At 35.8% G+C, this 27,747-nt stretch overlaps 1 protein-coding gene and 1 pseudogene across 5 annotated transcripts in view; one reads left to right on the top strand and one right to left on the bottom strand.

Annotated features, from left to right (window-relative positions):
• EPS8 (EGFR pathway substrate 8, signaling adaptor) overlaps nucleotides 1-27,747 on the bottom strand; it is a 176,411-nt gene that overhangs the window by 132,327 nt on the left and 16,337 nt on the right. The window lies entirely within an intron of this gene.
• On the top strand, nucleotides 17,054-18,065 carry LOC144297161 (small ribosomal subunit protein eS1-like; annotated as a pseudogene).

The raw sequence follows: 27,747 nt of genomic DNA, 5'->3' as shown, positions 1-27,747 counted from the left end.
AACAGAGACTAAAGCAAGACTTAAACCTGGATGGTATGGGGCAGTAGCCAGCTAAATTTAGGAAATTAAAGAGAATTGGGGGGGCGGTGCCTGGGTGGCTCAGATGGTTAAGCATCTGCCTTTAGCTCAGGTCATGATCTCTGGGTCCTGGGATTAAGCATAGGGTAGGGCTCCCTGCTCAGCAGATAATCTGCACTTCCCCTCATGCTCACTTGCTCGCTCCCTCTCAAATGAATAAATAAAATGTTTAAAAAGAGAGTGTGTTAAAGGATTGTGGGCAGGATTTTAAAGCCAAGACAAACAGTCAATATAAGAAATCTGTGACTAGGCCTGGAATAATTACCATACAAGCAAAACAGAAACCCAATTACCAGACTGAGGCACAAAGTTAACACAGAATCAACAGCAACAGTATTTGATATCAAGTAAGAAGCTAATGAGTCAAGGTTCTTAAAATTCTCCAAAGGACAGAACTGGCCCTTCAGGACTGGGCTGAACGTTTAAGCAGAAATCAAATACTCTCAGCAATTAAATTAAAAGGAATGTATCTTTGCAAACCATATATGTGATAAGAGGTTAATGTCCAAAATATATAAGGAACACATACAACTTAAGAGCAAAAAATAATCTGATTTTTTAAATGAGCAAAGGACCTGAATAAGCATTTTGCTCAATAAGACATACAAATGGCAAACAAATGCATAAAAGATACTTAACATCACTAATCATCAGGGAACTGTAAATCAAAACCACAATGCGATATCACCTCACACCTGTTAGGACAGCTATCATCAACAAGAGATAACAAGTGCTGGCAAGTGGATAGAAAAAAGAGAGCCCTTATTCACTGTTGGTGGGAATGTAAACTGTTACAGCCATTATGGAAAACAGTATGGAGGTTCCTCAAAAAATTAAAAATGGAAACACCACATAATCTAGCAATCTCATTCCAGAAGCAATCTCTCCTGGGTATATATACAAAGGAAATAAAATCGGTATCTCAAAGAGATACACTCTCATTTTCATTGTAGCATTATTAGCAATAGCCAACATATGGAAACAATCTAAGTGTCCATCAAGGGATGAATGGATATAGAATGTGTTACGTATATATACACTGCAACATTATTCAGCCAATGGAAAGAAGGAAATCTCGCCATTTACAACAACATGAATGAACTTGGAGAATGTTATACCAAGTGAAATAAGCCAGGCAGAGCAAGACACATATTGTATGATCTCACTTAATATGTGAAATCTAAAAAAGGCAAACTCATAGAACCAGCAAGTAGAAAGGTGGTTGCCAGAGGCTTGGAGAGTGATGGGTAAAGGGGAGATGTTGGGTCGAAGGATATAAACCTCCAGTTAGAAGATGAGTTAGTTCTGGGGACCCAATGTATGGCATAGAGACTAGAATTAGTAATACTGTTTTGTGTACTTGAAATTTGCTATGGGAATAGACCTCAAGTGTTCTTGCCACACCGAAACAAACAAAACAAAACAAAAGGTTAACTATGTGAGGTGATGGATGTGTTAAATACATACGATTTTTTATTTACAATTATACCTCAATAAAACCCAGGGAAGAGGCAGCCCAGGTGGCTCAGCAGTTTAGCGCCACCTTCAGCCCAGGGCCTGATCCTGGAGACCCAAGATCGAGTCCCACATCAGGCTCCCTGCATAGAACCTGCTTTTCCCTCTACCTGTGTCTCTGCCTCTCTCTCTCATTCTCTCTCCTCTCTCTCTCTCATGAATAAATAAATAAAATCTTTGAAAAAAAAACCGGGGGGGGGGAGAAATTTAGGAGTTCAGAATCACAATTTTTATTACAATGAGGCCTCAGATTCTCCAAGAAAAACAGTAACAAAGTCTCTAACTAGAAATTACAGATAACTAAAAAGCATGATGTAACCTCTCTTTCCTCATAAATTTAGTCAGTGAATAGAGAAGATGGGTCAGAGAAATTACATTCCAATGGTGGAGACATTAATAGTGATGTTGGTTGTGAAAAAAGTTAATAGTAGAAAAGTTAAATTGTAGTAACAATAAAAATGTCTCTTTATATTTTTATTGATCACCTAAAATCTTAAAAAATACATCTGAATCTACTATCTTGTTTCATAAGATTCTATGAGGAAGGCAAGGCAATCATTATTTTTCTAATGACATCAACAATATTAGTTGCATCACAACGTCACTGAAAGCATTTGTAGGATAAGCATCATTTATTGATGGCACGTCTTACAGAAATGTTCTTCAGGCTATAACTGGATCCTTAAGAAATCAGGATATTTCCTAGAGCAGCAAATCCAGTGGCGAACAAGAGACCTCAAGTGTGGGCTAACAGGAATTTAGCTTTATTTAGAAACATTTATATGTTTTGAATACATCTCAATAAAGTTCTCGGGCTTTCTCTGTCACTTTCAAAAAGATTTTTTTTCTGCTTATATAAAATGTAATTGTAAGAATGCTATTATTAATGCATCATCAGCACAGAATGCAAAGCTAGTGTTATAACAGAAGACTTAGAAAAATGAAGCTCTGTGAAATGACCAGGTCTTTGTTTCTTTTTCAGGATTCTCTCTTGATTTTTTCATATAACGCCAACTCCATTTGAGACTTGAAAGTAAATCATAACAGATACACATTCTAATGCCATTATTCAAATAATGCATACTTAATATTATACTATAATCCAGGCACAAAAGCACAAGTACCATCAGATTCAGAATATATATATCCACTTGAGGGAGACTCTGGATGCTCATTTGTCTTACATATTATCAGAGAGTGACAAAAAGATAAAAGGTACTAAAACTAATGGAAACCTTGGTATAAGTCGTTCTAGTGAACCAAATAACTATATATAGCACACGAACTGCACTAGTTCCGTAATTCAAATCTTCACACTTCCTCTCCCACGCTCACTCCAGAAGCTCTTTTAATACTTAAACAGCTTGGTGTTAAATGGATTCCATTCTTGAATTCTGGCAAGCAATTTGAAGCTTTCATACTACTAATAAAGCCATACTGGTAGTACTATAGTTACAAAATTAAACAAAATTATGTAAATATCAAGTAACAGTGAGGGCAATTACTGTTTCCACAAGGTATGTCCTGCAAAGGGACAGCTGGACATTTTATCTTAAGACATTGAGGGGGGTTGGGGAAAGGCCAGAGCCAATGGTTCACCCACCAGGTTGCACCTGGCTTGGGCCCAAGCAGAACAATCCAGCCTGGCAAAAGAAGTCACTGTGTTGTGCCTCCAACTGGGCATTAGGTTTATCCCAATGGACACTGTTAGGAGGCACAGTTACATGCCATTCTTCTACTATATGAATTCTCCCCCTGTGCCAGGCGGATGAGGAGAAGATTCTGACAGAGTCAGTGTTGGCCTGACCTCAATTAAGATAGTTGTCCCATTTGGAAAAAAAGGAGTTTAAATGGCTCTTGTTCTATAAACTCCCAAAGAATCCAAAAGCCAAACCAAAGTTGCAGGCAAATGAAAGAAAGGATGAAGTTGGCACGGGTCACGAGCTTGGCAGGAAAGGGAAAAACAGGAATGGAAATCCTGAATCTCTTCACACCATACCATCATAAATCTGAAATGCAGGGCAAAAACAGAAGGATGAGTCATATAATAATATATTCCTGGGCATCCCGGGTGCCTCAGCAGTTTGGCGCCTGCCTTGGGTCCAGGGCGTGATCCTGGAGACCCGGGATCAAGTACCACGTCAGGCTCCCTGCATAGAGCCTGCTTCTCTCTCTCTCTCTGCCTCTCCCTCTGCCTATGTCTCTGCCTCTATGTATCTCTCATGAATAAATAAATAAAATCTTTAAAATATATGTGTGTGTATATATATATATATATATATTCCTATTTTATTTAATAGCTCATCTGACGATATGGTAGTTGGCTTAGTAGTAAATGAAGAATAAGTGAATACGTAAGTGTTCAGCTTTAGGTCCTGGGTGAACAGAGTAATAGTCATGTCTGCTAACAGAGACAAAGACATCTCCAAATAACTCTCAAACTCTTTTTCCACAACTGGAAACGATGACTTCTGTCCCCTCAACACCCAACTCCATGTATTCCAAGCAAACTAATGGAAACCTTGGTATAAGTATTTCTAGTTCATAAGATTTAGCTAAAAATATATATGAAATATGTGAAAGAACCAACCCCCCAAAAAAATCTCTATAAGCAAGTTATTAGCTTTATTTTCTCCCTGTGTGTTAGAGACAAGGATGCAGGCTGGCTGAGCAGCATGTAATGTGATGCTGCAATGTGAAGGGCCAGGGCAATCATTAGGCTTCCTGGGCATTCCCTATCACTCACTCTCTTCTCTACTTCTCTACCCGAAGGGAAAAGTGCTCCCTGTTTAAAGCCTAAGCTCTTGAAACCAAACTTCCTCGCTTTACCACCCTCTCTACCAAAATACCTCACTGGCCTGATGTGTACATATCCAGAAAGGGTGTGTCTGACATCGAGTTGGCTTGATCCTACTGGTTAAAGATGTCAGAAGAATAACTGTATACGGATGACGTCTACCAAAGGTCCATGCAGAGGACATCACTCACATGTAGGTACACTTTCAAAGCCTTTCAAAGTATATCAGCCAATGCCTGTCTCAAGATTTTGGGAAACCAGCCCCTCTTCCTAGACACTTAAAAGTATTCATCCTGCTACCACCTGAAGCAGTGGTGTCTGTCTCATTCTGTGGGTTTCCTGCTCAGTAAATCCTTAAATTAGTGTCTGTTTCCTAAGCACCCAAACATACACCTCTACTTCAAAATTTAACAAGCTTACTCTCCCCTCTCCTTTCCTGTCTGCCAAGAATCACACCTACCCCAATGATCTCTCCCTGTCCCTCCATTCTTTACTTTGAAGTTTTGCTCCATTTCTTAAATAATCCCATATTCTCTTGGACATTTATCTCATCCTCCCAGAAGAGGCCTTCCTATCACCACATGCCTCTCAGAATTTTATACAGTACAGGCAGTATTGCTTTTGATTGCTCTTTCCCCAGCTAAATACCATTACTCATATATTTTATATGATTCTGAAACAACTCCAATCACATTTCCCCTCTATATAAAGATACACCATTTTTTACTTAGCAAGAGCTGTACTCTGACATCCTTCTCTAAATTGTTGATTGACCATCTCACTCTCACGGAATTTTTCCTGTAACCAAAGTTACATGGAAAAAAAGTATTGTTAAATATTCAGTCTGAAAGCAAGTAACAAGTGAAACTATATACCCCACAGAGGAATTAAATATTGTGAACTTAATGACATTAGCAATGTAGTTTGGCCAACAAAGTTTCACCAGAAAAAGACAACAATGAAATACTCTAAAGTGCACTTATAATGATACATGAAGATGATTAAAGCAATTAATAGCAGAAATCAATACTTATTGCAGGACTTCAAAGAGTGTTTTTAGACCGAGGAAATCTCAACATCTCAAATCCACAATGAGATTTTGCTTAAAAAGGTTTTAAAACTTTGACTCTGTTCTCATAATATATATAGGGATGAAGTCATTCTTTTGGAAAAGCTAACACCATTTCGAAAAATAACCACATGCGAAACTGTTTGATACACAATTCATTATTTGGCACATTTGGTATTTTTTTCACATTACTTATCTATCAGAAACCTAGTTATGATTACAGGATCTTAAGATGTGGGATTTATTCCTTCTTATTTGTATTAAATTATATGTCCTACCAAGAGCTTTAAATAGAACTCAGAACACAGAAATCTGCAAATTTGCCATGATCAAACCAAAACAAAAAGTGCTTCTATCATCCTTGTGTCCCAGAACAAAACAAAACAACTATAAGAAAATGATGGGTTCTTATTGGCAGAACTTTCAAATCCCTATAGAGTTAATTTATGTACTCTATTCATAATCAAGTAAAAGGGATTGTAAACCATGGTTCATCTGTATAGAACTTACTCTACAACTATTTGGGGCACTATATTAGATGCTACTACCATGGCTCCTGAATCCATTATATCCCGTATTTTTAAATATCATATATAGTATCCTTACAGTCTTTAATAAACATTATTTACTAAGTATTTAATAATATGAAATTTGGTCATGACAGACTTATATCTTAAAACACATACATTTCTATATTTAGAAAAAGATACACGCAAATCCTTAAAATACAGGACTCACAGACCATCTAATACAAAGGCGCACTTAAAAAAAAGTTTTTAGGGACACCTAGGTGGCTCCATCAGTTGAGCACCCAACTCTTGATCTTGGCTCAGGTCATGAGCTCAGGGTCATGAGATGGAGCTTCCTGTCTGGCTCTATGCTGGGCATGCAGCTGCTTAAGATTCTCTCTCTTTCCTCTCTCTGCCCGCCCCCCCCACCACCACCATATGCTCACTCAAAAAAACACAAACCAAAAAGCCTGTTTTTAATTTCAATTGTGTCTAATAAAAGTATAATTCAGACAGCACCACTCAACAGTCTCTTTAAGATTTATTTATTTATTTATTTATTTATTTATTTATTTATTTATTTATTTATTTATTTATTTTAGAGAGAGAGAGCGCACGCATAAGCAGGAGGGGCAGAGGGAGAAGGAAAGAATCTTAAACAGACTCCACACCCAGTGCAGAGCCTGACAGGGGGCTGAATCTCACCACCCTGAGATCATGATCTGAGCCAAAATTAAGTTTCAAGAGTTGGAAGCTTAACCCACTGAGTCACACAGGCACCCCTAGTCTTAAACTACAGTATGCAGTTACCATAATGTCATTTTACTCTTTTGGAAAATAAATTGCCTTAGTCGAATCATCTTGGAACACCAAGTGTACCACCCAGTCAACCGTTTTGAATTCCACTCATGTTAGTTTTCATCCATTTGCTTCAAGGCAGTTAAATCAAATCTTGTATTTCTATATCCCTAGTTTCAAGGCAGTATCTCCAATAGAAGCTTAATAATGCTTATTAGGCTGCAAAATGACAAGAGTAAAATAACTTCTAAGATTGTTTCCGTTTTTAAATCCCCTCAAAACAACAGTGTAGAGTGAAATGCTGACAAGGAATTTTTGGATGCTTATTATTATTTGCAAGGTTAAACTTTTTCTCAGGTTGCTTACTACTTACAAAAGGAAAAATGTATTTATGATGAAGAGATATGATGGACCACCACCTTAACCAAATGATCAAACATCACCAATAAGTCCCACTGACATCCCATACCTCCTGATGTGATGCAATAGGAAATTCACAATATCACTAATGTAGTACTCTTCCCAAATTGTTTAGCCTGTGTAAGTTATCTACTGCTGTGGGAAAATTCCCCCCAAAACTTAGCAACTTGAAAAAATAACAATAATTTATTAGTTATTCATACAGACCCCAACTGAGACTGCATATTTCTACTCTATTACATCTAGGACCTCAGCTAGAAGAATTAAATTATTTGAAGGCCCATTCACTCACATATCAGCTTGTCAGCTGAGACCTTAACTGTAACTGTGTAACATCTTCATAGGACCTAGGTTTCCTCACAATGTGCTGAGTTCCAAAGGTAAGCATCAAGAGTGAGTAAATGAGTCTTAAGGCGTACAGCATGACTTCTGCCTCACTGCAATGGTCAGCTCTCACAAATCCTTGTCCACCCAAGGAGAAGGAACAAAGACTCCACCTCTCAGGTGAAAAAGTGTCAGTCACATTTTAAGAAAAGGACATGAGGAGCACCTGGTGGCTCAATCATTCGGACATGATTAACTGTCTGAATCATGGTTTCAGCTCAGGTCATGATCTCAGGGTCGTGAGACTGAACCCCCTGTCAGGCTCTGCACTGGGTGTGGAGTCTGCTTAAGATTCTCTCTCTACCTCTGCCCATCCACCCCACCCCATGCACATGCACTCTCTCTATCTCTCGCTCTTTCTTGAAGAAGGAAGAGGAGGAGGAGGAGGAGGAGGAGGAGGAGAATGAGAGATGGGCTAAATATATTAATGCAGCTACCTCTGAAAGAAATAATCTGCTACAACCAGAATCTAATCACTAAGACAAGACAAATTCATAATGTGGAATATTCAACAAGACAACCTGTCTGATTGCTTCAAGAAGTACATTTCATGAAAGACAAATGGGGTGGGGCATGTCCTAGATCTGTCCAATACAACTTTCTGTGATCTTGGAAATATTCTGTATTTTTGCTGTTGAATAGAGTGGCCGCTAGCCACATATGGCTACTCAGCACTTGAAATGGGCCTAGTGTGACTAAGATACTAAATTTTTTATATTTTATTAAATTTTAATCTATTTAAATTTAGTCACATACTGCAAAGCAGCTACCTTATTGGATGGCATAGGTATAGATCAGAAGAGGCCTGTCCTGAAGAGACAGGATAAGAAAATATAATGAATCTGTCTTGATAAATCCTAGCTCAAACAAAAAAGGAAAATCTATGAAAGGCAATTTTAGTACAACTAGAGAAATCGGAAAATGGACTATACAACTGAAGATAGTCCTGAACCAGTTGTTAAAAATTTTTTATTATAAAAGTGGGATACTGTTTATGCAGGAGAATATCCTTACTCTTTGGAAGTAATATAGTCACTGATAAAGCACCTTATTGTTGACAACTTACAATGAAATGACTAGGGGGGAAAAAAGAAGCACATGTGTATATATCTCTATATACAGAAAGACACAAAATATATATTGGGGGAGGAAAAATGAATTCAAATGTACTAAAATGCTGACAATTGGGAAATTTAGATGAAGCATATATGGGTGCTTACTATACTATTCATTCAACTTTTCCATAAATTTAAAAAAATTTTAATAGAAAGATGTGGGGAAATTAAATTTTCTTTCTTCTCTAATACCTATTATACTTCTTACATAAACTATATTATCAAAATTAGGTATGGTTTTATGCTTTATGACTTGATACTGTATAACTACTCCTACATTTTCAATGAATTTCAATAGTAACCAAAAGAGTGCTATGATACACCAAAAGTGTCCCAATAAATATGTTTTGAGGTGTTCCTGGGTGGGTCAGTCTGTAAAGCATCCAACTCTTGGTTTCAACTCAGGTTATGCTCTCAGGGAACTGGGATCGAGCCTCATGTCAGACTCCATGCTCAGTGAGAAGTCTGCTAAGATATTCTCTCTCTCTCTACCTCTGCCCCCGCTTGCTCATGTGTGCACACATGCTCTCTCACTAAAATAAATGTTTTCTTTAAAAATATTTATGTTTTGATTAACTCATTAAGTTTAAAAAAGAACATCTGTAGGGGGGGAACTTAGCTGGCTCAGTAGGTAAAGCATGCAAGTCTTTGATCACAGAGTTGTAAATCTGAGCCCCATATTGGGTGCAGAGACTACTAAAAAAAAAAAAAATGAAAAAGGAACATTTGTTAATTCAATTGGGAAGCAGAATTACTCCTTGCCAAAATTATATCATGGTTTAAAAAAATTTTTTTTACTATTTCCAGATATTTTTATTGAGGTATAGTTGACATATAATATTATATTAGTTTCAGGTGTACGACTTTATGATTAGGTATTTGTGTATGTTGAAAAATGGTCACATTAAGTCTATTTAAAATCCTACTAATATCATGCTTTCAATCTAGGAGTTTAGCTGTACTTTCAGAATGATGATCTGATTCAACACAGAAATGATTTTACATAATAAATAAAACACCAAAGGCCTAAAGTGTTTACTATGAATCAATTAAATATATAAAAATAAAATTATACTGAAATGAAAAATATATAAAGATATAAGCATCAGCAAATTCAATCTCCACATACTAAAAAAATCTCAAGCTCTTTTAAATTTCAGGTTGTGTTTTCATTATAAAATTATAATTAGATGTTTCTGATATAAACATATTTTAAAATAGAGATTTTTTTAGGAAGAAATCATGTCTTAAGCATAGCTGGGTAATAATAATAGGTATGTATGCTACTGATACCAGATAATGACATCTGACTGGTTCACACACCCAACTTTCCAAGTTGGTTACAAAAACATGGAAGGCAATAAATGTGGAATATAATATTTAACAATCCTCAAGGATGGCACATCTGGATCAGTTCCAAACTAAATGGAGAGCCTGTGCCTATTAGAGAATACAGAAATAGCCTGACAGTTGCCTTACTCTTCCAACAATGGATCCTCAGGGCATGAGAATAAGAGACAGGAACAGACTTGACATGCAAGGCAACCTACTATCTTGCACCACAGTGACTGTGCTGGATTTACAACAAGGGGCCTCTGTTCCTTAATGGAAAATACTCAAAGATTCTAAACTCTAAACGGCTTTGTAAAGGTAATTATGTTCCTCTTCACTAGATGCTAAAACTAAAAAAAGATAAATTCACAAAGCTACACAGGCATATGCTACATGGCAACCTCCTTTCTCTGTCCCATTTTAGCCTGGCATAAAATTTTAGTGTGGTTCTTCCATACCATATTGCCACTGTTCTAGTTTAGACTTTAGAGTCACAAATTCCAGTCACATTTCACACTCAGGACATACTTGTCCCATGCCTCCTCCACTAATTAATGTTTCCATAATTTTTTTTCTTAAAGCATATAATATTATTTATCTTCCAAATAATTTCCCTGCTACTGTGAAACAAACCATGACTTACTCGTTTTTATACATAACAAATATAGCACAGTATTTGTACAAAGCCAGAATATAAAAGGTATTTTATCATAAAAGTGAGCAGTAGCTAGATAAGAGGTCAAGAGATAATCTATTCAAATCAACATATTTCTAGGAAAAGCAAATTAAGAAGCCTTCCAGAATCAGTAGGAAGAGGACAAATGTCAAACAAAAGCTATCAGGACCAAGGATTGATTTTATAAAAACTAAAATGAACAGGCCTTTGAAGATCTATTCTCTCTCAAGTCTGTGATGCACTGTAAGTCATAAAAGTTGCATTTTCTGGGCTTGTCAAAGCTCCAACTAGACAAACTAGGAAAAAAGTACGAGAGATTATTGGGAATGGGAGAGGGAGAAATGAGCAAAAGGAGCCAACAAAAACAAAAACTGGAGATACAAATTTCTTCAGAAAAGAAATAAGTGCCTGGGTGGCACAGTTGGTTAAACATCCAACTCTGTTTCAGCTCAGGTCCTGACCACGGGGTCATGAGATCGAGCCCAGCATCAGACTTTCCACGGAGTCTTGGGAAATCGCTTTCTCCCCCTCCCTCTCCACCTGCCCTCCACACTCTCACTCTTTCGCTCTCTGAAAATAAATTGATTTTTAAAAAAAGAAGTGTGATCATCAGTATTACAAACAAATGCTTTTCAAAATGTCTACAGAGAGTTAAAGGAATTACAAAAGTCTCATATAAGGAATAACATTTTTGTTTTAGATACATGTCTATACCTAAAGAAAAGTTTTAACAGAGAAATGAATACTCTTCTGTGATTTGTTTTAGTGTTTAAAGAAGATACTATGAGACCCCTGTCCAAGTTAAAAGCTAAATGAAATAGACTTTCATCCAGGCTCAAACTTGATCCTCTGAAATAGGCAAAATCATTCAATCAATATAACCAAAAAGAATTTGTCTTAAGTTGTAGCTATTCATACATTTCCTCTAACTTCAAACACCAGATCACATTTTAAGATTCTCAAATTTATACTTTTCACAAATTCTACAGATCAAACAGCAATCTCTGGTTTTCGACAAAGGGGACAGTGATGATAGCCATAATAGTAGTGGACAAATACAATGGCAGCTGCTAACATTCAGCGTAAAGTGAACAAGAGATGGCATGATGACTTCTTGTATTCCACTCAAAAAATAACAGTGTGTTTATATAGATAGTTAAGGAGCATCTAAAGTATATTATTTGAAGTAGACATTCATGCTAACGAGTTTACAAAATGGAAAGAGAAGGAGATATAAATAGAACAAAGAGTTCAGGTCACCTTTTGCCCAAATTAATTTTATAAAAATTCCACGGAGGTCTGGAGAATACTGCTTACCAGTGGTATTTTATGAAAAAAAAAAACCCACAAATTTGTTTCTGCTATAAAATTTTCTGGGAAGCTTCCTGTTCTAATGCTACAGGTTGTACACAGAACAAAACCAATAAATGACAGAGAAGAGTGGTACAAATGAAACCCTCCTCTAGGAACATCTACTGAATGGGACACACGAAAATTCACAAAAACAAGTCAGGTTTGATCCACTAAAAAGTACTTTATGCCAATATTGTGAGTTTCTTCCTATGAAGAGCAAACTAAATTTAGTTCTATTTTTCCAAGACATTAATAAAGTTTAATATTCACCCATCCTCCTCAACACTAAATACTTGTTTCAAACTGTGAACTGTCTTAGTCTCTACTAAAAATAGTTGTTGTAATAAGGAAATTGACATGATTGGTGTCTACAGCTCTCCTTCCAGGAATACCTGTCAAAATGCCCATTTGTCAGTTTCAAGCTGTCTGAAAATGTATTTTCCCCATAGGGTTTCCCAAAGTAAAAACATATCAAGTAGAAAAATATATTATAGATTATCTTTCTTCAGAGAATAAAAGCTAGATATTTTGGGGTTATTTTATAAACAGGGTTTTCCATTTGACTTAGAATACTGTAAAGAAATAATCAACATTATCCTAAAAATCAGAATGTTGCTACTTTTCCACTGTAGTTGAGAAGTAATATAGATTAAAATCAAGGACTTCTAGAATATTAGAGCTGGGAAGGAATCTTGGAGATATCTAACTTTTTAAGATTGTTCTGAGTTACACAATTAATTATTGAATAATCCTGGAGGAATGGGTGAAGATTGGGATTTGTGAATTTTAAGATAGACAATAGCAGTTTCCCAGCAAAATACACAAGGTCGGTTGTATAACATTTACCAAATATTAATTAAAGAATACCACTTTAGGGACACCTGGGTGGCTCAGTGATTGAGCATCTATCTGCCTTTGGCTGAGGGCATGATCCCAGAGTCCTGGGATCAAGTCCTCCATTGGGCTCCCCATAGGGAGCCTGCGTCTCCCTCTACCTATGTCTCTGCCTCTCATCCTGTGTTTCTCAAGAATAAATAAATAAAATCTTTAAAAAAAAATACCACTTTAAAAGTTGGATCCTTGATACTTTAAGACACAAAATTCTCAGAAGCCAATTTTTTAAAGGGGAGAAAAAAATCTTAATGTTAATATCAAGCAAATATAATCTCTTTCTATCATAGCAGTGGTTTGTCTATCCACACACACCCATATTGAAAAACGTTTTTCCTATCCCTTTAGGTGGATAGCTAACATTAAGCGATATTGACAGTTGTCTCATGAAGTAATCTTAAGAATGATACCAGGTAAAATATGAAACAATAGTGAGAAAAGACAGAAAGAGAAAGGTCTGGCCCTCTCTGCAGGTTTTCTAGGTTTACATATCTTTTGAAAAAGAAAAAGGGAAAAGAAATGAGATGGACCAAAACTATTTCTTAGACACATGCTATTTTAATCACAATATACTTCTAACATTTTACAGATAAAATTAAAATCACCTGAGCATTTAAAATAGAAAATAAAAATTAAGCACAGTTACGGTTTTCATAATTGCAGTGGCAAACAGTTCTCTGCAAGATTCTTAAATTCTTTGTGAAAAAATAGCCCATTTTCTTTCCCATATGACCCCAAGTTAAACCAAACATTCTCTGTCACCTCATAAGGTCCCACTTTATGTTCCATTAACCAAGACTGCATAAAATAACCTCAAAAAGAGGACAGGAGTTATCTTTCTATAGACTAATGTTGGTAAAATAAATTGGTGTGTACTCATCAACTCATCAAAAGGCCCACAAAATAAGAGATATAATCAGTATTAAGACAAAATAGCAATTCTACTTATACAACTTTTATCAGGAGACTCTCATTAAAATACATATAACAAGGAACATCTGGGTGGCTCAGCCGTTAAGCATCTACCTTTCGGTTCAAGGCATGATCCTGGAGTCCCAGGATCAAGTCCCACATCGGGCTCCCTGCATGCAGTCTGCATCTACCTATGCCTATGTCTCTGCCTCTCTCTATGTCTCTCACGAGTAAATAAATAAAATCATTTAAAAAATACATATAACAAGGCGGAAATAAATGAAAAATATATTTCTATGGAAATATTTAAGGAATCACTCAAAATTTCAGCTAAAAGTGGCACTTGGGTGGCTTTGTACATTAAGCACCTTCTTGATTTCAGCTCAGGTTATGATCTCAGGGTGGTGAGACCAAGCCCTGTGTCTGGCTCTGTGCTGGGCATGGAGCCTGCTTAAGATTCTCTCTCTCCCTCTGCGCTCTGACCCCACCTCCCTACTTGTGCTCTCTCTCCCTCTCTAAAAAAAAGAAAATTTTTTTTCAGTTAAATAAATTAACATTATGGTTATCAATCAACTTTCAAAAGTTCAAACAAATATGGTATACTACTGTTAGAACAAAACATTCCCACCAAAATACCTTAAATATCATATCTTGAAAGCAAAACACATTTTAAGACATTGACATATAAAATGCACTTCTGATTTAAAATAGTCTCTATAAAATTATTCCATACATGTCATGAGAATATTCAAGATTCTGTTGAGTTTCTCCTCAAACAATGAACATCTCTAAATAGTAACCATATTTTCAGTCCTTTGTCTAATGCTAGCATTCTCCAGAATCTGAGTACACAGCACAATGAACTGAACACAGCACAGAAATTTCCTGAGCATTCAGACCAAAGCCATGTTTCATTATTTTTCCAATGTTTTTTCAGTTTTGTTTTACTCTCAGCAGCTGAATAATATCCAAAATGGTTCCACTGTCATAATTATTTATAATTTTCATATTTTTAATTTGATTTGATTCATTATAAAAACCTGGATTAAGAATCACTTAATAATATCCTCACAAGCAACAGTGAATCTAATTCACTTTACCACAGAAAATTGTGCAAAATGAATTAGAAAAAAGCAGGAAAAGAATGGATAGCATTATTCATACTATTAAAAATATTCATAATTACCATGGAACTTGATAAAATCAATGTGCTGATGCATGGCTTTTGAGGCCCTTTTCATGAGTGTTTTTTTTTTAAGTGAAAATATCAGAAAGATCTCATTGTCTTACTCATAGGTTGCTATTTTACACAAACCTTGAAAACTGTACTCTAATGACAGGAATGGTTAGAAAAAAAGAAGGTGTAAAATTGAAATACTCTCACCTTTCTTGGCCTTTTATTTCAGGAGTTCAAGTTTCTTCATGGAGTAAGTTATAAACTGCTTCAAGACAATGGTTCAACTTATTAAATCTGTGAGATGTTTAAAGGGAATAATCATAGCCTACATTTGAAAGACTAAGAACTTGAAAAACAGGCATGTTTGCCAGAGGTTTTATTCTAAATAACAGAGTACATCCTGATTGTCTCCATGATTAAACTTTTTTCAGACGATTTCAACTTACACTCAGTAAAAATTGTGGCCACTGTTACATTTTTTTTTCTTTTCAGACAGAGAGTTAAGGTGTTACTGGTACAAAACCCACAATGGAACATACAAGACAAAGTTCATTTATTTTATCATTTAACACATGTATATTGAGCTCCTATCACACACAAAACCACCATTCTAGGCCTTGCAACTTATCTAAAAGTAGAATCTAGATATGGAGCCTACCTTGGGGAAACTTAATACCTGTTGAAATGTAAGACATTTATATATATGCATACATCTATATAAATTCCAGTAAATGTTAGAAATAAATACCAAAGGATCCTGAGAAAACATATGGGGAGAACATTTATCAGAGAACATAGATTATTCCATGATGGCATAGAATAAATTTGCCAAATGACAGATTAGAATTTGCACATGAAGATAAAGTCAAACATATTCCAGGTAAAAAAGAGGGAGATACATTAAAGGCAGAGAAGCCGGAAAGACAGAGGTAGGCAGAGAGAAGTGTGCAGTACTTCACCTTGGCTAATCAGCACATAGGAAAGAGAGTAGCAGGGCTAAACTTAAAATGAAGGGAAGTCACCAGGTTATGGAGAGCCTAAATTGAATTTGCTTCCCTTGGCAGTGTTTTACGTAACAGACTGATAAGATTTAAGGTCTGTTTTAGCAAAACTGATCTAGAAGTAGTAATTAAGGATAAACTGAAGTAGGATGGAGGCAGATGTAGAGACCACTTGGAAGGTAATAGTTTAAGAAAACAGTCATATGGTCTTAAAATAGTGAAAATAGGCCAGATAAGGCAAAAGCAAGGGTAAACTTCAGTTTGAAAGTAGCAGTACTTGGCAACCAAGTGTATATGGCAAGAAAAGGAGAAGTTGTCAAAGATATGTTCTTCAAGTGGGCTAGAAATTCTCCCTAGAATTGAACTATTTCTGGAGTTTACTCATTGTAAGGATTATTTGTACCAGTACTGAGAGCTAATTTCAAAATACAAAAGAAAGGGGGGAAAACTTATTTTGTACAATTTCATCATGAATTCAGATGAGATATCGTAAAGACATTGTTATCTACATTTGCTTCACTCTTATTTTTATACCTTTGGAAATGAATTAGAGAAAGCATACTCATCATATACAAGTCATTCAAGTGACAAAGAAAACACGAAACTCAAGTGTTATTCAATTATAACTTTCTTTTCAAACTCCAGGCAATAAACCACTGAATAGAAGAATAAGCTTTGCCTAACCACCAGGTGAGTGCTGGAACAAACACAGGGTTAGCAATTTGGAGTGGAAAAGCTTTGTTTTCTAGAAAGTTGTGGAGTTTGATCCACTCTCCACCAAAACAAGAGAGCTTAACTTTTAGATATCAACCAAAAGACAAGTCCTAGCCCAAGCAAAATAACACAATGTCACCAGACAGAGCAAAACTATCCCATGAAACAGTAAATTTTTGTCCTTCAAGCTTTTTACCTTCATGCTTTAATTGTGGAATATTTTACCACCAGTCTCTAACTCAGTTTAATTTCAGCCATATCACTCAAGTAGATCTTAAAAAAAAAAAAAAAAAGTCAATTTAGAGCAGCTCCATGGCAGTTGGCAAGAACAAGTGCCTTATGAAAGGTGGCAAAAAGGGAGCCAAGAAGAAAGTGGTTGATCCATTTTCTAAGAAAGATTGGTATGACGTGAAAGTGCCAGCTATGTTCAATATAAGAAATATTGGAGGGGATCCCTGGGTGGCGCAGCGGTTTGGCGCCTGCCTTTGGCCCAGGGCGCGATCCTGGAGACCCGGGATCGAATCCCACATCGGGCTCCCGGTGCATGGAGCCTGCTTCTCTCTCTGCCTGTGTCTCTGCCTCTCTCTCTCTCTCTCTCTGTGACTATCATAAATAAAAAAAAAATAAAAAAAAGAAATATTGGAAAAACACTAGCCACAAGAACTCAAGGAAACAAAATCACATCTGATGGTCTCAACGGTCGCATTTTTGAAGTTAGCCTTGCTGATCTGCAGAATGATGAAGTTGCATTTAGGAAATTCAAGCTAATTACTGAGGATGTGCAGGGCAAAAACTGCCTAATTTCCATGGCATGGATCTTACCCATGACAAAATGTGCTCCATGGTCAAAAAATGGCAGACCATGATTGAAGCTCATGTTGATGTAAAGACTACAGATAGTTATTTGCTTTGTCGATTTTGTGTTGGTTTTACTAAAAAATGCAATTATCAGATTCGGAAGACCTCTTACACTCAGCAACAACAGGTCTGCCAAATCCGGAAAAAGATGATGGAAATCATGACCCGAGAGGTGCAGACAAATGAGTTGAAAGAAGTGGTCAAAAATTTGATTCCAGACAGCATCGGAAAAGATATAGAAAAAGCTTGTCAGTCTATTTATCCACTCCATGATGTCTTCATTAGAAAAGTAAAAATGCTGAAGAAGCCCAAGTTTGAATTGGGAAAACTCATGGAGCTTCATGGTGAAGGTAGTAGTTCTGGAAAAGCTACGGGGGATGAGACAGGTGCTAAAGTTGAACAAGCTGATGGATATGAACCACCATTCCAAGAATCTGTTTAAAATTCTGACATTTAATGGTGACAAATAAAAACGTATTTGTGATATTTTAAAAAAAAGCCAATTTATCAGGATATTAGAGACTTTGGGGGAATAGTTTATAGGCTAAACAAAATACAGTTGAACCCAGAACAATGTGGGAGTTAGAAGCACCCACACATGCATAGTCATGTTTTATTTTGACTCCCCCAAAACTTAACTACTGATAACCTACTGTTGGCCCAAAGCTATATAAATATAAAATATATACCTTTTTCTTACAATAAAGTATGCTACAGAAAGAAAATATTAAGAAAACCATAAGGAAGCAAAAATGCATTTACAGTACTCTACTGTATTAATTAAAATAAGTCCACGTATGAGTAAAGTGCAGTTCAAATTCATGTTGTTCAAGAATCAACAGTATCTACAAAACAAGAACTTAAATAGTATAAACATAATTTAAGATCAAGAGAGCTGAAATGAGATAAGCCAACTTAACTACTTTATCATACAGAAAATAGTATCTTCATTTGACAAAAGGAGTTCTTCTACCCCTGGATCAGCAAAGGGAAAGGAGAGGTGAAAACCTCTCTCATGGGGAGAATAGGTGGGGGATGAGGGATATAGAGTGGAACAGACTGGTTAAACACATGAGAAAGGCTAGAGAGAATATTATTCAAGAGGTTTTGGCAACAATAAAGGTAGGATATGTTTCTCAGGTTCCCAGATGGATTTTATGATTCTTGTTCCTATTATGAAAACAGAAAACTTTAGTCCCTATAAATCAGCTCTACTGTGGATTAAATAAACTTTTGCTAACTCACCTGAGAACATAATATTTTTCAGAATGTCTTGGGAGAATAATTTCAAGCATGAGACTTTATTTCAGTATTCAGCCAACACATTTATAATCTCTGCAATAAACCAGACCCTTAACTTCGGCACTGGACAAAAAAAAAATTTTTTAAGTTACTACCTTCATAAACTTATATGTGTACCTCAGGTATACATATAAATGAATAAATAATAGCCTCTCAGTATCATGAATGATATAATAGATCAGTCTTCAATTCATTTCAATTATAACATGCAGCTTTTCCACATACATACTTTTCTAGATAATAAGGTACCTCTTAAATTTTTAAATTATTTTAATTACATTTCCATTTGATACAAATTTAAAATAGTTTATCGTAACAATTTCTATATTTTATAGCATTTTATAAGATATTTCTTACTTAATCATTTAAACAATCTTCTTAATGCTTCTATTTGTCAATCTTTCCACAGAAAATTCTGAATATTACAGCCACTTCTTTCTTTCAGCTTTATAGAGATATAATTAACATATAACATTATGTAAGCTTAAGACGTGCAATGTGATAATTTGATATACATATTGTATATTGCAAAATGATTACCACATTAATTTTAGTTAATAACTCTATAACCTTAAGTAATTACCATTTTTCTGTGTGTGGTGAGAACATTTAAGATCACCTCTCTTAGCCACATTCAAGGATATAATACCATACTATTACCTATAGTCACAATGAAGTACTTATATAAGATCCCTACAACTTATTCACCTTATAACTGGAAGTTTGCACTCTTTGGCTAACATCTCCCCATTTGCCACACAACCAGACAAGGCAACAACCACTATTCTGTTTCTGTAAGTCCAACACTTTTAGATTCCACATATAAGTAGGATCAAAGAGTATTTCTTTCCCTAACTTATTTCACTTAGCATAATGCCCTCAGTCTATTTACATTATCACAAATGGCAGGATTTTCTTCCACTGGCTGAATAATATTCCTTAATTAATTAATTAATTAATTAATTAATTCACACAATTTCTGTAGCAATTCATCTGTGGAGGGATTCTTAAGTGGTTTCCAAGTCTTTCTTAATGTGAATATGTTACAGTGAACATGGGGGTGTAGATAACTCTTTGAGATCCTAACCTCCCATCCTTCAGTTAATCAGTATTGGGATTTCTAGATCATATGGTAGTTCTGGTTTTAATTTATTAAGGAACCCCCACACTGTCTTCCATAATGACTGTACCAATTTACATCCTCAACAACAGCTTACAAGGGTTCCCTCTTCTCCCTTTTCATCCTCACCAACACTTGTTATCGCTTGTGTTTTGCACCCAAAGAGATATTTGGTACAATTTTAACCTTAAATTTACTAAGACTTGTTTTGTGACCTATCATGCAATCTATCCCAAAAGTATTCCATGTTCTCTTGAGGAGACTATTTTGCTGTTTTTGGATGGAATGTTCTACATGGTCTGTTAGGTCCATTTGATCTAAAGTATTGTTTAAACCCAATGGTTCCTTACTGATTTTCAGTATGGATTATGTATCTTTTATTGAAAGTAGGGTATTAAAGTTCTCCACTAATATTGTATTGTTTTCTATTTCTCCTTACAGATTTGTTAGTATTTGATATATATATATATTTGCTATATATATTTATTTATAAATATTATATCAAATATATAAATATATTATATTATATAAATATATTTATATTTAAATATTTATTTATATATAAATATTTTTATATATATTTTATATCCTCTTGATAAATTCACTCATTATTATATAATGACCTTCTTTATTTCTTGTTATAGTTTTTTACTTAAAGTCTATTTTGTCTGATATAAGTATAGATAGCTGCCTCTGCTCTCTTTTGGTTTCCATTTATATAGAATATATAGAATATATTTTCCAACTCTCCAGTTTGAGCCTATGTGTCTTGTTAAAGCTGAAGTGGGTCTCTCATAGGCAGCATGTAGTTAGATCTTGTTTTGTTTTTGTTTTTGTTTTTTAAGATTTTATTTATTTATTCACAAGAGACACAGAAAGAGAGAGAGAGAGGCAGAGATACAGGCAGAGGGAGAAGCAGGCTCCATGCAGGGAGCCTGACGTGGGATTCGATCCCAGGTCTCCAGGATCATGCCCTGGGCTGAAGGCACTGCTAAACTGCTAAACCACCGGGACTGCCCTTGTTTTGTTTTACTCTATTCATCCAACTAAGTCTTTTGATTGGAGAATTTAATCCATTTACATTTAAAAGAATTACTGATAGGTAAGGACTTACTAATGAGTTAGACTACTCACTCATCTAACTGAGTTTGGCTGTTTAGTAGTTCCCTTGTTTCTTTCCTCCGCTGTTTTCCTTTATGAATTGATTATTTTTGTTAATGCTATTCTTTGATTCCCTTCTCTATCTTTTGTGTACCTACTGTAAATTTTTGCTTATGGTTACCACAAGGCTTACAAAATATCTTATAAATAGAACAGTGTATTTTAAAGTGGTAACTTTGATCATAGACAAAAACTACACTTTTACTTCCCCACCCCCATATACACATTTTAGGTTTCTAATATCACAATTTACCTCTTTTTGTAATATATATCCATCAACAAATTATGACTATAGTTATTTTGAGTTTTTTTGTTCTTTAATCTTATACTAGAGTGAATAAATTAATGTACCACTACATTTTAGTATTAGAGCATTCTGAATATGGGTAAATACTTAGCTTCACCAGTGAGTTTTATATTCTCATATGTTTTCCTCTTACTAATTAGCATCCTTTCATTTCAGTTTGAAGAATTACTTTCAATATTTCTTATAAAGCATGTATACTGGTGATGAATTCCTTTAACTTGTTTGTCTGGGAAAATATTTCTGAAGAACAACTTTGCTAGATAAAATCTTGGGTTAGCAGTTGGGTTTTTTGTTTGTTTGTTTGTTTTTTTCTTTCAGCACTTTAAATATACCATCCCACTCTCTCCTGGCCTGCAAGGTTTCTGCTGAGAATTCCACTAATAGCTTAATGGGGGTTACCTTGTATTTTAGACTTTTTTTCCTCTTGCTGCCTTTTTCTCTTTTTCTTTTTTCTGGCGGGGAGCACATGTGAGCAGGGTGCAGTGGGGAATGGAGAGAGAGGGTATCTTAAGCAGGCTCCATACTCAATGTAAAGCCTGACACAGGGCTCAATCTCACCAACTGAGATTATGACCTAAGCCAAACTCAAGAGTCAGATGCTTAACCGACTGAGCCACCCAGGCACCCGTCTTGCTTTCTGTCTTTGATTTTAGATCATTTTAATATGTGTCTTGGAACAGATCACTTTGTGTGAAAATCTTGGGGAGATTGAGTTTCATGAATTTAGATGTCTAATTCTTTCCCAATATTTGATAAATTCTCAGCTCCATTATTTTTTTTAATAAGTTTCATGCTCCCTTTCTCCCTCTCTTTTCCTTCTGGGATTTCGGAAATTTGTCAATTGCTCCTTTTAATGGTATTCTATGGTTCAAGTAGGCTTTCTTCACTCATTTTCACTCCTTCTGTTATTGTTCTCTAAACCAAATAATTTGAAATAATCTGTAATCTAATTTACAGATTCTTTCTTCTGCTTGATCCAGTTTGATACCAATGCCTTCTACTGCATTTTTCATTTCATTCATTGTATTCCTCAGCTTCAAAATTCTTTTAGTTCTTTTTTATAATTACTATCTCTGTTAAACTTCTCATTTTGTTTATGTATTGTTTTCCTGATTTCATTGAATTGTCCTTTCAGTGTTTTGTCATTTGGTTGTTTGCAGTTCTCCAAGATTCCTTAAAATAACGATTTTTAATTCTTTAATCAGGAAAATTGAAAATATCCATGAGAGTGGAGAGGATGTCAGCTACTGGAAAACTGTCTTCCTTAGTGGTGTCATTTTTCTTTGATTTTTTTTTTTTTTTTTTTTTTTTTTTTTAGGTTCCTCAAGTTCTGTATTGCTATCTTTGCATTTGGAGAAACAGTCATCTTCTCCAGTCTTTACTAACTGGTTTCAGGAGAGAAAACCTTCCTTCAATCCTGTTGAAGATTCTGGGGCTTTCTCAGATCTTTTCTCTGGATATTCCTGCTGCATAGTTCTTATTCCCTGTTCTGGGGGAATTCGTAAGATTGTATACCTTCTGTGGATCCTGCAAGTCAGGTCAAATGCTGATAACCTCCCTTTGCTTTCCTTAGGGCAATACTGAATGCTCAAGTTTGTGTAGTTTCTCCCAATTCTGCAGTCAGGCTGGCTTTCTGCAAGTGCTCGCTAACTATCGGCAAAGGTTCATCCTCACTGCTTCAGGAGTATACCCAGGAGCCACCACTATGGAAGAGAGAGGAGCAAGGTAAGGTACATGGAGTGTTGGATCAGTTGTAGAGATCCACAGGGGAGGCATCTCCAGCAGCTCATGGATCGGCTTCCTGATATAGTCTGCAAAGCTATTAGTAGGATCTGCAGCCCTTTTACACATTCCACCTTGAGCCCTAAATGCTGTTTTCCCAGTCATGCAATTCATTACTTGATATTTCAGATGGGGCAGAAAAGAAATAGGTCTCTTTGGTGATACTCCACATACTGGGGAAGCTGAACATTCTCTCACGGATGCTCACTTTCCCCCACAGGATAAATCCTGGCCAAGAAGGTCTTTCTTGACACTGAGTTATGCCTTGGGGGAAGAGCAACACAGGTAAAGTGAAATCATTCCTGTGTCCAATCTTGGATTTATTTTCTTTTTTTTTTTTTTTTTTTTGCTCCAATAATGTGTTGGAACTTATCTGCTGGATTCCTAGGCTTCCATAAGGGCACTACTGTCCATACGTGTCAAAACTGGTGTTCTTTGCAGGACGGAGAGGGAAAAATGGTAAAGAAAAACAAAACAAAACAAAACAAAACAAAAACACTTCTTATTCCACCATAATGAAAACATCAGTTTTCAGTAGCACAAGGGGTATTCACCCACCAACATTCTGCCCTGGTTGTGGCCTATAATCATTTCTTAATGGTCATTTTATGGTTGGACACTTTTACTATCAAGTAGCATAATATGTTACAACATTCTCACAGTGTACTGAGGTGTAAAACATAATTTTTCTCCTTCATTAAATGGACTTAGTCTATAATGATTTTGGTTCTTTTACTTAATATATATGGCATATAAAATATATAGTATATAATGTGTGCAGTCATTTTTTCCCCCTCTCTCTTACCAGCCTGTCAGGTGTCCCTTCCCCTTGTTGTTTATATACCTCTTCAGAACCACATCATCAACTTCTATTGCTTTATTCTTCTGGGATTGGAAATAAGCTGAGCAAGTTAGTTCTAAAATTTTAATAAAGAGATTTTGAACAAAAGCCTAAGTATTATACCTGTGGTTTGAGTTGATGAACTACCATTTATATCATTTTAATAATTTATTTACCCCTCCCTCACTCCGAGATTTACTCCCAGCCAGGGAGGGCTACATTATTACCATCTCTACTGCTTAGATATTTTTTTTTTATTTATTCATGATAGTCACAGAGGAGAGAGAGAGAGAGGCAGAGACACAGGCAGAGGGAGAAGCAGGCTCCATGCACCGGGAGCCCGACGTGGGATTCGATCCCGGGTCTCCAGGATCGCGCCCTGGGCCAAAGGCAGGCGCCAAACCGCTGCGCCACCCAGGGATCCCGCTTAGATATTTTTTTAAGATTTTATTTATTTATTCATGAGAGGCAGAGACATAGGCAGAGGGAGAAGCAGGCTCCCCATGGACAGCCTGATGCGGGACTAGATCCTGGAAGCCCAGGATCACACCCTGGGCCGAAGGCAGGCACTAAACTACTGAGCCATCCAGGAGTCCCAGGATGCTTAGATTTTAAGACTAACTCTGTGATGAACTAGTTGTATGATGTAGGACAAATCATTTGACCTGTCTTGGTTTTACTTTCTTCATTATAAAAATATGAAAACTATACTACACAGTCTTTACATAAATCATATATCATATATTTTAAGATTTATCATATGTTTTCATTACTCATAGTCTTTTTTTCTTAAGTAATTAAGATAATTACTCCAGAGAGGTGTTTTGATTGAATACTGATCTACTGGCAAATACTGTAGGTCTATTTTTAATGGAAAGGAGAGTTATGAAGAGTGGTGGCAGAAAGCAACAGGTTCAATTCTAAAGTTTCCCATACTGGCCCAATCTCAACATTTTACCTATAAATCACAGGCTCTCCTGTGATTAACTTGAATGCTAGATATAACTTGATATAACTTGAATGCTAAACACATAAAAATAGAGGGATGGCAACAGTGACATATCTTGGGCAGCTGGAGGACAACCTTGTGACATCCATGGTGCAAAATATGGAATAATGACAGATAAAGAAATAGAATGACATTGCAGATAAACTGTGTCTACCTTACAATTTCACCTCCAGAACACTCTGGATGAGAGATCAGGTAAAACAGTCAAACGGAACAAATAAACCCTGTTCACTTTTTCTATCATACTTTGTTTACATGTAGAACAGATACTGGAATCTCATTAACATCAAAAAGCATTTTAAGCATTTATTCCTTCAATATGTATTACAACAAAAACTGAGTACATGCTGTACACTTAGCATTGTGCTAAGGCTCAAGAAAGACAAAGTTTACTCAGACACATTGTCTACTGGCAAGAGTTCATACTTGTTAAAGGGGAAAACAAGTAAATAAACCATACAATGCAACTTAATTACTACTTTAAAGTATAAGGCACCACTTGGACACAAAAAAGGAACTATTTTTTTCCAGGAAAGTAACCTTTAAGCCACATGTAAAATAATATAGACAAAATGATGAGGCTGACAGAAAGAACAAACTCCAGGCAAAGGGAACAGCTTGTGCAAAGTCATGGAAGCATGAAGCTAAGTGTATTCAATTACTGCAATTATTATAGCATTTGTGGAGTACAAGAGTCAAAGAATGAGACCTGAAAGTAAAGGAGGGAGACTGTATCACAGAGGGCCTTCGTTGTGTGCCACTACAAAGAGGAACTGGACTTTATAGAGAGCATATGGAAGGCACTGTAGAATTTTAAGCAAGATAATAATATGATTATCAGTGAGGACAGAGAAGAGGGGAATGCTCTGTCAGCCATTCTGTAATTGGAATCAAGATTTGGTGACTGATTACTTAAAAGTGGGACAGAGTGGTGGGTAAGGCAAAGAGTCCAGAAAGATTCACAGATCACTAATGTTACCATTTCATAACAGTGGCTCTATTCAAAGAATAGGAAAAAGAAGAGAGGGGTGCAGGTTTAGGAAAAATGCAAAAAATATATTTTGGTAAACATAAAGTCTAAAAGGCCTGTGCAACCTTCAGGTATAGTCAGAGATAAAGGAATAGAGCTTCGGAGAACGCTACCAGCAGGAGAAAAAAAATTGAAAGTCACTGTTATAATGAAAACAATGTGAAGTGCTGAAGTCATCTTGGAAAACAATAAAACATGAAATGAGATGAGAGCTAAGAAAAGAATTCTGGAAAACTCAGAAACTTCGCAACTTATGAGTGTTCAGATTATGAACAAAACCATGAACTAAGCCAAAAAAAAAAAAAAAAAAGAAAGAAAAAAGAAAAGAAAAGAAATGAAAGAAAGAAAAACAAAAACCACTGGCTTCTCTGATACCAACAGATAGAGCTACAATTTACCTGAGGAGATTACCACTTTGGAACAACTTTTGGATACATATTGAACTCCTAGGAGCAGAGCTTCTGAATGAACATCTAAGTGCAAATAAATAAGGGAAAATAGGTAGGGTGTAAACCAGGAAAGAATAACAAACACCATGGAAGACAAAGGAAGAGAACATTCTTTTTATTTTCATGACTGGAGAGATATTTATTAAGATAAAAGGGGAAGTGGTGGGACTACAGATGTTTGTCAGTCTTTCCTTTTTGTCCATTTTTATTTTCCAGATTTTTCAACAGTGAGCACATATTCATTAACAATAATACAGAGGGGATCACAAATTTATCTCTGATATACAGAGAAGTAGTAGTTTCGCTATTAGATCTATAACCCATTCTTCTTTACAAAGCCCATTTGTTAGAGGAGAAACATTAACTTTTCATCCTATCTACTTAATTTGGCTCAATTTAGTGCATTAAATATGTAGTCCCTCTACATATTCGCTTTCCAGTATGTTAATTAATCAACATTTAAATTTCAATTCTATATAGATCTATTCTACTTGATTTTCCTTTTGATTCTTTCAAATAATTCTCAAAAAAAAATATATAAAACAAATCTTTATTTTCCCTAACCTTGAGTCAGAAATATTTTAGCTCTCCTCCGAGATATCCTTAGAGGTAAAGTAACTAAAAGGTAACTTTTAGGAACATTATTTACAAAAAAAAAAAAAAAGATCATTACAAGCATGCATTCCTTCAGTAAATGGACAATCTACAAAGTACTACAAATTCTAAGCAATAAAAAATTCAATAGTGAACTAAACACAGTCCGTGTCCTCTAAGAGCCTGCAGTAAATGCCACAGCAAAACCAAGACAAAAACAAAACATTTGCCTTTTGGCGTGGCTTTTACAAGACGACAAATGACCTAGAGGCATCATGAGCTCAGACACTAGACTACAGTGGGTGGACTACTACTGTAGGAAAAGTGAGAAGAGGAAACAACTGGTAATAAGGTTCTCCTCCAGAATCTCAGCTGGGAACAAGACAGAAATAAGGCAGCAGAAAAAGAACATTAAGAAAATAGTTTCCAGATATGCATAACACCACATCAAGAGAATTAAGAGACACATGGACTCTAGGAGTTCACAATACAAACAATCTGACATAGACCCATACATATAAGACAAAGAATAACATTTTAAATTGATTCTATA

The sequence above is a fragment of the Canis aureus genome, chromosome 25, assembly GCF_053574225.1.
Source record: "Canis aureus isolate CA01 chromosome 25, VMU_Caureus_v.1.0, whole genome shotgun sequence".
In the NCBI taxonomy this organism is placed as follows: Eukaryota; Metazoa; Chordata; class Mammalia; order Carnivora; family Canidae; genus Canis; species Canis aureus.
The sequence above is the reverse complement of the archived record's forward strand: the minus strand, read 5'-3'. Positions and strand labels throughout refer to the sequence as shown.